We start from the raw sequence: 14714 nt of genomic DNA on the forward strand, positions 1-14714 counted from the left end.
GGAGAGATACCTCAAATGAAGCTCTTTACAAGGTTGGCCCAGAGTGGAGGGAGGTTCAAAGTACAGCAGGATCCCTGGCTAAGGTGACAAGAACATTCAAAATGCTGAGATTTCACATCTTAAATTCTAACACTTCTCTCCATTTACAAATTTTTTATATATTAGATCTTGTGTGTTCTTGAACTGACTTGGCTGGTCTCAACCATGACCTCATTTCTGAGCCCTTGTGATTGCTCCAGTAGAATGAACACCTCTCCCCCTTCTCACTTTCATGTATAGGCTACTGTAACATCGGTCTAACATTTAGTATGTGCCTATCTTTCTGTATGATACTAAAGGGCTTGCTTAAGAATAAGCTCTCTGACCTACATTTTCTGCTCCCACAAGAAAAGCAGCACCCCAGGATCATAAAGCACTCACAGTTGATATGCAAATGTTCCTTGTTTATGACAGCTTGGCTTATACCTTTCTGACTCTACCATGGTGTGACAATGATCTTAGGGTTTTAAATTGGGATTTTTTTTCTGCATTGGTATACAGCATTTCCTCGTGTTGCTGGACACTAGCAAACCTCAGCTGCCAGGAGATCATACGCCCAAGTCAACAACCAGTACCATTCAGTGTTTGAGCAATTCTTCAGTATATTATATGAAATAATCAATGTTTTCTTACAAAATATGCTTGTGTTAGAGATGCTTGTTCAAGTATAGCCTAATGAATTGTGAGAATGTATGAGAGAGAGTATAATTCCTAGACTCTAGGATATGCCCTGATATCCTATTTGGTATTAAGAGTATTAAATGCATTTTCTTCTTAAGAATATTTTCCATTTAGAATGGGCTTATCAGGATATAACTCCATGTTAAGTAAAACAAGAACAAAACAGAACAAAGTTTTTAAAATATGCCTGAATATTTACTGGGTTGAGATGGTGAGTTTCTCAAGTTTAAAACAGAATATTGGCTTATGAGACTCAGAGGTTCAAAGTCAATGTTTTCTCTAATTAAATTTTATATACAGTCCAAGAAGAGGAAAGAAAGCATAAAATAAAAAAAGTTACTTTTGCTTGTTAATATTATGTTACATTCCCTCTTCACTTCAGCCATCGGACTTCTGGCAGCCTCTGCTTGGGGGCTAACACCTGGGAGCTAAGACAGATGCTCTCTGTTGACTTTGTCTCCGAAGAAGCCGCCTGAGCACCCACCTCCTGAGCCAGCCAGCCACCTGAAGATCCTCTGAACCTGAACTTTCTTTGTAGTGTAATCTAGAGACTTGTTTGCAGTTTCTCCTGTGACTATAAAAACCCTGGTTTATTCTCAGTAAAGTGGAGCCTTGATTGGGACGCAACTTGGCTTTGTGTTTTCTCTTTGCATTTCAAACCCTTTATTTCAGGTCCTTTATTCCCTCCTGGCTGAGGTGAACCCCATTCCTGAAACTGTGGGCAGTTTCAATATTAATTACTTTTAAATTATTTTTAGTTATTTGACTGTGTTATTAACTTATGCCAAATGTCTAGGATAGTTTCAAGGGTAGAAAAAATGTTCATTCTATATGTATAATACATACTATTTACAGAAATAATGAATTATACATAAGTGACATCTATCATAAGCAGTGAAAATTTCATATGTAATATGGAAAAGCATATTTTAGAAGATACAAGGAACAATTGTGCAGCAAAATGCTTGATAGCATGGCCAATTGTTCCTGATTGAGACTTATGCAAAGTGAAGTAAATCTTAATGACAATCTTGGAATATTAAATGAAAACCTGAGGCAACGTGCCAGAAACTGTGATCATTAGCAATCCATTAAATGTCAAGCACTTCATAAAAATAACATTACACTGACTACTGACTCAGCAAGTTTTACTTAAGTATTTAGGAATATACACATAAATACATGTGTGTATATATGTGTGTAACAACAATCAATAAAATATGATGCTATTAATATGCAAGAGTTCAAGGAAGTATACATGGAATGTTTTTAGGAAGGAATGGAGACACAAGGATGATATAAATATAATATCAACATGTAGAAAAATACTTTTTAAATCATTAATAGTTCTGGACATTCAAAATTTTCATGATTATTTTCAACCTGTGTTATCATTTAAAATCATATACTTTATTGAATTTAGGGTAAGATGTCAATATTCTCTTAACTCTTACTCACATTGTATGTCTTAGACTAATGTCATATTCCAGTTTTTCAGAATGCCATATCAAGAATATTATACATATTTATAAATCATTTTTCTTGTCATTAAAAGTATAAATTTTCTTTTAAAGACAGATAATTAGGTGATAGCTATCTCTTCTTTCTGAGTCTTCAATGGACCCATTCATTGTCATTCTTCTCATTATGAAGCTCCTGTGGCAGTCTTAGATTTTCCACTAATAACCACTGATCACTGGATAGACATGATGTTAAGTTTTCCTAGAAACTATTTCTCAAGGCTGTATCAAATGTGCCTCTAAATTTCTAAATTCTGTGCCTACTGACTAACAGAGGTTATGTCTTTCATACAGGTTAGGTAGAACAGAGACACAGACATAGGGAAATATTAGAAGTTGCTCATCTACTTTCCCTATATTTGAACTTGGTAGAGAGTAATAAGAAAAAAACTTATCAAATGAAGTAATTTTAATGGTACCATCATGTCACTGAAAATAGCTACAAAGCAGCCAAATAAGAAAAGGCATCAATATGCAATCCACAGTCGTCTAGCTGTATAACAATATCTTTTTAAATTCATTTAGTAACATCTGGTTTTATAAAATTTTATTTTTTGTTATTTATTTTATAAGTTATGAGTATGTGCTATTCAATATGGAAAATGTAAAGTCCATACAATTGCAAAAATCTTTGCTGAAAGTGTCAATTGAGGAGGAATTTTAAATTGCAATCTATCATACTCTATTCGCTCTTTTTTTTAATACTTTTACTATACTGATGACAAACTTGGCTAAATTGGCCTTAATTAGCTACCATATGTCTACCTACTGTCATCTTAGATTCTACTACAAACCAAGATCTATGCCAAGAACAATGAAGTCTATCACATTCTTCTAAAACTATGATATTTATTACCAAAGGTGAATTTCTATAGTGGATTATATTTTTACTATATGTATGATTACTATTTGCAATTTGTTGCAAAGAAATAATATAGAGGAGGAAATATTCCTTAATTTGAATACAGTAGAAGAAAGTTCTTCAGAAGGATATGGGAGAAAAGAAAGATGATGAACAATAAGGATGGCCAAAAGAGCAATAGAAAAACACCTTGTCTAATATTTAATTCATATACACCTATAAAAATTAATAGCAGGCCAAGTGGGGTGATTCCTTTAAGGTTGTAAATTATCTAATAAAAATTTCAAGGCAATCTTGTAGGAGGACCAGCAGTCTCAATTAATCTGGACCCCCGAGATCCCTCAAACACTGGACCACCAAACAGGCAGGATACACCAGCTGATATGAGGGCCCCAACACACATACAGTAGAGGACTGCAGGGTCTGTAATCATTCAGAAATGATGTACCTAACTCTCAAGAGAACTAGAGGACCCAAGGAGTTTAGAGGTCAGGTGGGGTGGGTGGTGGGGACATCCACGTGGAGACAGGGGCATGGCTTGAAGGTATGTGATGTGGAACAGTCAGAGGGTAGACAGAGGGGTTAGAATAAAATATGTAGTATAAAAAATTAATTAATTAAAAAATATCAACATCAAGCATGGAAAAACTCCACTTGAGTTGTTGACAGAGGACTCAAGAGATACCTACAACCCTAAACAATACTGGGCTTCATGGTTGTCCTTGGCTGCCTCTTAGAACTTGAAGGTAGGACCTTAAAATGAAGACACCAAATGTTTTGGATATAGAAGTTGGAAAAATCAAGCTAGAACTTACATTGAAGACTTTTCCTTGAGGATTAACTTTCTAGATTGTTTCTAGTTTCTGACTATTATGGTTAAAACTTTTATGAATATAGATGAGCAAGTATCATTGTAGTATGGTGGAGCATCCCTGATTTCAGGAAATAATAACAGAGTAGTAGTGATAAAAATGGTATGATACTTGCATAAAAACAGACATATATATTAATGGTATCAAATTGATGACCCAGATTAACTACAGAAACTTGATTTTTGACAAAGTAGCCCAAATCCATACAATGAAAAATAAAAATAAAAAAGGAGAAAGTATGTTAAACAAATGATGCCGGTGTAACTGGATGACTACAGGTAGAACAATGAAAATAGATGTATACTTATCATCCTCCACAAATCTCAAACCCACAGGAATCAATGACTTTAATATAAAGCCAAATGCACTAAATGAAAAGGAAGAGGAAATGGGTAATAGCCTTGAATACACTGGTATTGGAAATAAATTCTTGAATAGAAGAACAACAGGTCAGAAGTTGTAATAACAATTACTACATGGAACCTAAAAGTTTCTTTAAGGCAAATTTCATTATGTCATCAATGGTACAAAACAGCAGCCTATAGAGTGTGGGGGGGAACCATTCATTTGAGAAAGAACACTAGATGTGAGAGAATATCAAATATTCAAAATACACAAATAACTCAAGAAATTAAACACCAAAGACCCAAATAACTCAAATAAGAAATGGGAGAGCTACAGAGCTAAACAGAGAATTCTTAACAGTGGATCTTGAGGTAGAATTATTCCCAGTTTTATGAAAAACCGTCAAAATTATTTTCAATGTAGTTGTAAAGTTTGTACTCTTGCACCAGCAATAAAAATGTGTTCCCCTTGTTCTACATCCTCTGGAGAATGTGCTCTCTCTCAAGTTTTTTATCTTAGTCATTCAGATGGGTGTTAGATGGAACCTCAGCAATGTTTTGATATGCATTTTTCCTGATGACTAAAGAATATGAATATTTCCTTAAGTGCTTCTCAGGCTTTTAAGATTTTTATGTTGAGAAGTTTCTACTTAGTTTGGTATCCCATTTTTTTTTAAATTGGGTTATTTAGGTTATTGGTGTCTTACTTTTGAGTTCTTTGTAAATTTTGAATATTAGCCCTCTTTCCCAATCTGTAGGCTGCTGATTTGTTCTATTGACAATGTTCTTTGCCTTACAAAATTTTACAGTTTCATGAGGTCTCATTTATCAGTTGTTGGTTTTAGAGCCTGAGCCATTGGTGTTCTGTTCAGGGAATTGTTTCCTGTACCAATGTATACAAAGGTGTCTCCCAGGCTCTCTTCTATGAGATTTAGTGTACCTGGGTTTTTATTGCCATCCTTGATCCACTTGGTTTTTAGTTTCATGCAGGATCATAAGTATGGATCTACTTTCATTATTCTACATGTAGACATAGAGTTAGTCCATTACCACTTGTTGAATATACTTTCATTTTCCACTGTATTGTTTTGGGTTCTTTACCAAAAATCAAGTGTCCATAGGTATATGGGTTTATTTTGGGTCTTTGATTCAATTCCATTGTTCAACATATCTATTTCTGAACCAATAACATGCAGTTTTTATCACTATTGCTCTTATAGTTCAGCTTGAGATCAGGGATGGTGGTTTCTCCTGAAGATATTTTATTGTTCAGGATTGTTTTGGCTATCCTGAGTTGTTTACTTCTCCGTATGAAGTTGGGAATAGCTCTTTCAAGGTCTGTGAAGAATTGTGTTAAAATTTCTATAGGAATTGCACTAAATCTGTAGATTGCTTTTGGTAAAAATGGCCATTTTTAACCTGATAATTCTACTTATCGATGAGTATGGGAAATCTTTCCATCTTCTGATAGCTTCTTCAATTTCTTTCTTGAAGGATTTGAAGTTCTTGTCATACTAATAATTCAATTGTTTAATTAGAGTTACACTGAGATATTTTATATTATTTGTGGCAATTCTTTCCTAGCTAACTTATTATTTGTATAAAAAGGGGCTACTGATTTTTTTAAGCTAGTTTTGTACCCCTCCACTTAGCTGAAGGTTTTTATCAGCTGTAGAAGTTCTCTGGTAGAATGTTTGGAGTATCTTAGTTATACTATCATATCATCCCCAAAATGGATACTTTGACTTCTTTGTTTTCAAGTTGTATACCCTTGATCTCTTTTAGTTGTCTTGTTGCTTTAGCTGTAACTCCAAGTACAATATTGAATAGATAGATAGAGGTTGGGCAGCCTTGTATTATCCCTGATTTTAGTAGAAATGATTTAAGTTTCTCTCTGTTTAGTTTGATTTTGGTTATTGGCTTATTGTATGTTGCTTTGAATATATTTAGATATGTATTTTGTATCCCTGATTTCTCTAATACCTTTAAAAAGAAGGGGCAATGGATTTTATCAAAGGCTTGCTCAGAGTCTAAAGAGATAATTATGTGATTTTTTTTTCAGTTTGTTTTTATGATGGATTGTTAATGCATTTTCATATATTTAACCATCCCTGTAACCCTAGAATAAAGTCTACTTGATCTTGATGGATGATGTCTTTTATGTGTTCTGGATTCAGATTGCTAGAGGGAACTTGAAGACTCTTGTGGAAGAATAGGTGATAGGATTGTGGGTCCCAAAGGGGATAGAAACTTCCCAGGATGATCAACAGAGTAAACTAATCTGGACCCGTGGGGCTCTCAGAGTCTGAACCACCAACCAAAAATCATTCACAGGCTGAACCTAGGACTTCCAGTTTATCTGTGGCAGATTTCTAGCTTGGTTTTCATGTAGGTCCTGAACAACTGGAATGGGGACTAACCCAATAGCTATTGCCTAACATGGGACACATTCTAGTTGGTCTGGCTAGTCTGGTCTCAGTGGGAGAGAAAGCCCCTAGCCTTGCTGAAACTTGAAGTGCCAATATGGTGGATACAGAGGAGGGAGATGCACTTGCTCAGAGGTGAAGGGCAGGGAGGATGGGAGAAGGATTGTGGGAGCGGTAAGAGGGGGGCAGTGAGTGGAATGAAAAGTGATTAAGTAAAAAATAAAATTAAATAATAAAAAGAAGAAGCAGAAAAGTTTTATTTGTAGGGAGCCACATCTGCCACCCTATACATATATATTGAACACCTGGTCTCTGGCCAGAGCAGAGAGCATTGAGATAAACAAGCCTTAGTTGGAAAAGCTGTGTGCCTCTAGTTTATGATGCAAGCTGGCATGATTTGGCGCAGCCTATTGTGCTTTGCCAAATAGCTGATGCTGACTGGGACCAGGGAAAATATTTAACCCACAAGGGCTGGGGGCTGTATATAGAATTAGAGGTAAGATGTAAGATTTAGGCCTAAGTATGTAGAATTAGGGCTGGTGATGGGTTATATAAGATTTAGGAGTAAGCATGTAGAACTGGGGCTGGTAATGGGATAGGAGAGAAGATGTAGATATAGAAGTAAGATGTAAGGACAGATGTAAGATGTAGAATTAGGAATAAGTATGTAACTAATAAGATGTAACTAATAAGATGTAAGTAGTAATAAGTAAGATGTAAGAAGAAGACATAGAAGAATATAAAGGAAGCTAGCTAGCTAGAGAAGAAGTAAAAATGAAGGTTCCTGATTAAACTGCATGGAGAAGGGCTTGGTGTTTGCCTCTTTATTTCCGCTGGACGGGTAAGGTGTCGGTGAGATTTATTCAGTTCTTTGTGTCCTCAAAATTGTGTAGTGTATTATATGTGATTCATATGTCAGTCATAGAGCCATTAACTCTAAGGCTTTTTAAAAGAAACTAGCTGAAAATTCAGCCTTAAGTTAAGTCTGCAGAAATGGCCACTTGGAGGATGCATTGACTTTAGAAGAGTAATGAAATTCTACCCTAATTCAAAATTGAGCAGATGAATGATCCACAACAGTATGTGGTGATTGTCCAGATGATAGGGCGCTGCTGAGTGCCTATGATTTGCCAGTAAGCTGCAGATTAAAGATGTGGGCAGTCTAGCTTTAGTGTAGGGAAAGCTGGGAGGGAAGGTGGGCATGGGCTAGTGAGAGGTAGTGGGACCTTGATAGAAAAGCTTTTATAAACCTCTTTCTCTTCAATAAAGACTTATCTCTCATTTTGCTCTCAGTAAAGGAGTTGTAGCAGCTTAAGCTCTCCACAAAGTGTGAAGCCCTATCTTCCTTCTCACTTGGGATTGTGTGACTGGATGTACCTCAATGTCCAGCAGCACCTATTGCCTGACAGTGCTTTCTAACCTTATCAAACCTTCTGTGCTAATTGTGGGGACTTGAGCACTGTTCCTCTCACTGAATTAGAATCATGCATCCAACAGTGTTTAGAATTTAACTAGTTATTCTTGAATATCTTTTACAATAAATTTTTTTAAATTTTTTTTAACAGAAGAAGAAATATTCAATGTCCTTGGTCATCAGGTAAATAGAAATTAAAATGACTCTGAGATTCCATCTTGCACCAGTCAGAATGACTAAGAAAAGAAACTGAAGTGAGAGCACATGGTACTGAAGACATGGAGCAAGTGGAATACTCCTCCATTGCTAGTGGGAATTCAAACTTGTACAATCACTGTTGAAATTAATCTGGAAGATCCTCAGAAAATTTGGAATATTTCTACCTCAAGACCCATTTCCTGGACATATACCCCAAAGATGCTCCATCATAATACAAAGGCACTTGCTCAAATATATTCATAGCAGCTTTAATTGTAAAGCAAGAAACTAGAAACAACCTAGATGTGTTTCAGCCTAAGAGCAGATAAAGAAAATATGGTACATTTACAAAATGGAATACTACTCAGATATTAAGAACAATGACATCATGAAATTTGCAGGCAAATGGAAGTTAGAAAATACCATGCAAAGTGAGGTAACCCAGACCCTGAAAGACATAAATGATATGTACTCACTTATAAGTGGATTTTAGTCAAAGAGGACAGGATAACCAGGATACAATCCACAGATCCAACGATGCTAAGTAATGAGGACTCCAGGGAAGATGCTTGAATCTCACTCAGAAGGGAAAACAAAGAAACATCTATAAGTAGATGGAGAGAGGGATTTGAGTCGGGGAGGGCTGGAGAGGAGCACATGGGTGGAGATCAGGAGTGAGTGAGGAGTATGGAAGTCTGAGAGAGAAAGGAAATCAGTGGGGTTTGTGGGAGTCCGTCCAGTGGACCCTCACTCCGTTGGATGCTCTCTGACTGGAGATTATTGAGTACCTGTGAATACAAGCGGGTGAGAGAGACAAAGACACGGACACCAGGTAGCTGTATCGAGGTGTCTTTTTACTAGGGGAAAACTGATTTTATATATCGAGAGGCAATATCGAAACCAAGGGCAAGCCGATAGCAAGCCATTTAACATAAGGGAGGAAAAGGTACTTCAAAGGCAAATCCGAAAGTCTTTGATCTAAGGTAGTCAGGCATTCTCCCCACAGGTGGCATCTGCAGTCCTGGATCTGAAAGCAGTTTCAGTTTCGCTCTCCAGGTTGAGGGAGAGGGAGCCCACAGGGGTTGGACATCTGTGGCAATCAAAGCTTCTGAGAGTGTAAGGTGGCCCTAGAGGAGACCTCTACCATCTGGGAATATGGAGCCTGAAGAAGCTACTTCCTATAGACAGAGGACACTTGCAGCTGGGGAAAGAGGACAATAACCAACTCACAGAACTTTTGAATCAAAATTTGTCCTGCCTACAAGCCAAGCAGGGATAAATATGGAACAGAGATCAAGGGTATGGACAGTCAACTACTGGCCCAGCTGAGACCCAACCAATGTAAAAGAGCCAATCCTTGACTCTATTAATAATATTCTGGTATGCTTGCAGACAGGAGCCTACCATAACTGTCTTCTGAGAGCATCATCCAGCTTCTGATGAAAACAGATACAGAGTCCAGCAGATGGAAAAGAGTGCTTGAGGATTCTTGTGGAAGAGTAGACAGAAAGATTAAGGGAATCACAGGGATCAAGAACACCACAAGAAGAACTACAGAGTAAACTAACTTGGTCCCATGGGGGCTTTCAGAGATTGGACCACCAATTAAAGTATTAATTCTTAGAGAATGTTAGACATATTTGCTATGAATTTTGATGATATCCATCCTATTAAGTTTATCCAATTCTTTATATATATAGTCCCGTATCTCTCCTCCTACTCTTGTACCTTATTTGCTTTCTTTTTATAATTCATTGAGTTAGTTACTTTTCTATTGCTATGCTGAAATGCCATGAACAAGGTAAACTTATAGAAGAAAGAGCTTATTGGAACTTACTATTCCCATGGGCTAGCATCCAAAACCTTCATCATGTGTACCATGGCACCAAGAAGACAGACATGGTACTGGAGGCATATTTGAGAGCTTACGTCGTTGTCTTTGAGTAGGAGAAACAGAAACAGCTAACTGGGAATGGCAAGAGCTTTTGAAAACTCAAAGCCCATCTCTTCCACATGACATACCTCCCCCCAAAAGGCCACACCTTTTTAATCTTTCACAAGTAGTTCCACCTATTGTGGACAGAATATTAAAACTTTCAGAGCCTATAGAGTTCATTCTCACTCTAACCACACAACCCATTGAGTACAACTAGTGCAAAATCTATATATTTGAATATGGGGCTATCCACAGGATTTTGGTCCCCATATCCAGTCATAATCCTAAACAAAATGGGCTTTTCTCTCAACAGATATCAGGGCCAATAGTTTTTCAGTAGGTATAAGATTGAATAAACTTTTTACCCATTTCTGCTGGAAGGTTGACTGGCTTAATCATAGGTCTTCATTATCACTGGACATCCTTGGACCTGACGGCATTTGAATAAAGACATGAGAACTTATAACTAGCAAGTCTACCTCCCAGCTATCTCTAATTTAATTAACTGGTTTATTCTGGTGCACAAATGCCAGATTGGGGATTCTTGTTGTCTCACATTTTGATCAGAAGAAACATCAGCTCATAGTGTTGCTTGTCAGCATGCCTGAAAAGACCAAGTGTCCATTGGTGTTTCCACAAATGTTTTTCAATTCAGTAGTGATAGTGATTCAGGCCCAGTTTCTTCCATCTTACCAGGCAGCAAGCTGAACAGCTCTGACTAAAAGTAGATAGCATCCTAATCTTTCAAAGGACAAATTATGGAAAATTTACTTCAAAACCTAAAGTGTCCAGACATATATATGTATTCATTGGTAGAAAAAAAAGTGTTGCACAGTTTTTCAAGGAGGAAAATAACTCATTCAATTAGACTGGCTACATCTTAAGGATTCAGTATTTCTGTATACAATAGCCAAGCCATGTTCCAACTAGTGTGGGTAATTTCCTTCCACACCCAATCCAGAAAGCAGTACATCTATTTATTTCAATATGCCAGCAATTACCAACTAAAGAATGCCTCTAATGAGACCATTAGTAACAACAATGACCAAAAAAAAAGGTCACAGTCCATTTTTCCCTACCTCTGCTGCTTTTTACTGCAAAATAACATTTCAAATACTAGGTCCAAGAACAATTTTTAGCCAACAAAAATTGAAAGACTTGCAGCAGGTGGAAATACCACCTGTTCTAATCTTAGTCCAGAAAAAAATAAATAACTAAAATAAAAACAATTGGCTCTTCAGAGTTCCCAGCTGTGGGAAATTCCAGTAACTTTGTCAGCAAACCCATAAGAATGCTCTTGGAAAGACTGAGCCAGCTAAACAAGATCCCATGCAGGCATGTGGAATGGTTCAAACGCACAACCCTGTGAAGGAGGCAAAGGCTAAAACCTCAGCAGGTGTGAATCTTAATGGTTGTTAATTAGGTAGAAGTTCAACAGGAAAAGAAAACACAGCAGGTGTGAGGTGTGTGTTTTTGCTGATGAAAAGGCAGGGTAAATATTCATCTCTGCAACAGAAAAGACAAATTCATTCCTGTTTTCTCTGTAGTGTATTCTGCCTGTCAATAACTGCCAGACGGATCACACAGTTTTCTGATTCAACAAATGTATAGAACTCTCCCTCTCCTAAGGATTAGTGTCCCTGGGTAAATCTGTGTGCTTCAATTGACTTAGAGGAGAGGATGATCTTCCATGGTTAGGTTACCACAAACTCATCTTGAACAAACAGAAGTGTCTTAAGAACCTCTCCCTTAAATTTTCTTTGAATGAAGAATTAAAGCTTCTAAGTTTATTGAACTAAGCTAGCCACAGCACTCCTTGAGACTCTAACAAAATCAAAGATGGTCAGTTCTTTTACAACTTCTAAGAAAATTCCCTTGACAGCTGTATGGAATCTTCTAGTCAACATATTACAGGTTTGGAATTGTGTATCTTATAACTTTATGGAGGAAATTAATTTACCATTAATGCAATTTCATCATGAAACTCTGCCCACTTCTGATTTTTACCCTTTGACTATATAGAGGCATAATTCTGCTACAAAGAAAGGAATTACCTTCCTGTTTGTAAAGTTTACTGCAATCATGAAATTGAAACATCTTGGATTTTGTTAAGCATGTTTATCAGTGTATGCCCACATTTAAAATGTTTCCTGGATTTTTATTTTATATTTTATCCTTTACCAACAATACAGACAACACTGTTCAAATTACACACACTTAATTAAAATGTGAACATGCACATTATTTTCCTCAAATGGAGAAGAGTTAGGTACCAGCTACTCTTCCTGTTGTCTCCATAAAGGAAGACAAGAACAAGGCCACCACAGACTACAAGAACAGTTCCATGGATAAAAGTTTGACATTTCCAAAGTATTATGGAGTTCTACTCAACTGGACTCAAGAGAGTGGCATGTTAGATTTTGAATAACCAAGAAGAAAATACTTGAAATATCGTAAATCCTTTTAATAACTCTTCATTGACAATCTCTGTGTCAGTCAAAGTATTGTTATAACTATCATACAATATTGAGGATTTGCAGAGAGATTTTCAGGGTGCTGAAGCAATGTCACAATGATTGAGACTGCTTCTTGTTCTTTGATATTTTCTGAATATGTGTAGTGGCTATTCCTGGTTGTCAACTTGACTATATTTGAAATGAACTACAATCCAGAATTAGAAGGCTCACCTGTGACCCTAATCTAGAGGCCGAGAGACACAAGTATCCGACCTGAATCTTGGCATGGAGATCTTGAGGCATAGTGGCTATGAATCCCAGAAGATTAAGATAGGAAGATCTACAAGTTCAAGGTCATCTGGGATTAAAGCTGTGGTGTCACACACCTTTAATCTGGGCCACACTTTTTGCTGGAGACCTATATAAGAACATTGGAAGAAGGAATGCTCCCTCTGCTTTGCCTGCTTGCCTTGTGGAACTGAGCAACTGCTAAATCCTTGGACTTCCATTGACAGCTGCTGCTGACCATTGTTGGGAGTTGGACTACAGACTGTAAGTCATCAACAAATTCCTTTACTACATAGAGACTACCATAAGTTCTGTGACTCTAGAGAACCCTGACTAATACAATATGGAACATGGTTTTGTGGGTTTGTGCCATGACCTATCTTTCAAATCATCTAAGTAATTTTGTTCAAGCTTCAGTGCACATGTACTTGTATTATGTTGTGACGAAGCACACATAAAAAGTCACTTCTAGCATAGGAGAATAAGAAAGTCAATGTAACTATGATCACTTGTGACCTTGTCTCAGATGAGCAAACAAGAATAAAGAAGAGGATTTACTGTTCTAGATTTACTTCTGATTCCAAATCTACAGTATCTGCTTTTGTGGAATGAATCGAAGCATCAATCCAAGGACTGGTATACATTCCTTGAATGCTTACTAACAAATAACTTAATATTTAAAATATTTATATTAGAACCCAAGAAGTTTCCATGCTCTATTTCCTGAGTTCCATGATGAACTAGATATAATGGCTGTAATCTTTTTGTGAACATAGATTCTTTAGCACTTATTGTCACTTGTTATTGCCGTCATTGAAACACTCTACCTACAAAAGCTAGTCTCGTTAACTTAGTGTACTTCCACAGTACAGAATTTCTGCACATCATTATCTTTAGGAATTCTGTGCTTCTTGCATAGGTACAATACTGAAAGACCCAGAAAAGTCATGTTCATAAATACATTCAATATGAATATTGAATATCATTGTTGATTTATCACATTTCCTCTGAAGATGTTCTCATTTATGCTGCAGAATTTTTAAACTGATTAGCAGGGTTTTAACTTAAATTCAAAATTAACACAGAGAACCACAGAACTGAATGGTGTTTTCATGGGCAATGACTTTTATCTATTTAGAGATGAATATTGGCATAGCTTTTCCTTCCAAGAATGAACTCTTATGATTTATGCTGTAATATTTTATTTTTGATAATTTTGTGAAACTATTTTGCCAGGGAAAAGTTAGTGATCACCAAGAAACATACACAGGAGTCAATCAGATTCAACTCACAGCAGGGTCTTTAATCTATTGGAGCTAGCTCCGTCCCCTCCATCCCCCCCCCCCACACACAATGCACCTTGGTCATGCAGGACACAGGAAGGTTTTGGTGGAGAGAGAAGCCCCGAATGTCCATGGGACAAGGCTTTATAGTAAACAGCAAGCAGAAAATACTCATGCAAGCATCTAATCCTGTGACCTTTAACATTAATGGCTGGTGCTGACAGTCATATCATAAACTTAACTTCTGCTCCCTCTGCAGTGGTGGTCGTTAGGCAAGGAGTGGGTTTGTAACCTGAGGTGCAGGTTTGTTGGGGGAATAACCAGGAGACACTGGTCTTATTGGGGATGTAACCTGGAAACTCTGCTCTTGCTGGGGATTAGCCTAGAGAGTAGAG

The 14714-nt window shown here is 37.0% G+C and overlaps 1 pseudogene; it reads left to right on the forward strand.

The window, feature by feature from the left end:
- Nucleotides 1-4260: 4260 nt before the first annotated feature.
- LOC116084192 overlaps nt 4261-14714 on the forward strand; it is a 41678-nt pseudogene continuing 31224 nt past the window's right edge.

This window comes from Mastomys coucha, unplaced genomic scaffold (assembly GCF_008632895.1).
Source record: "Mastomys coucha isolate ucsf_1 unplaced genomic scaffold, UCSF_Mcou_1 pScaffold9, whole genome shotgun sequence".
Lineage (NCBI taxonomy): Eukaryota > Metazoa > Chordata > Mammalia > Rodentia > Muridae > Mastomys > Mastomys coucha.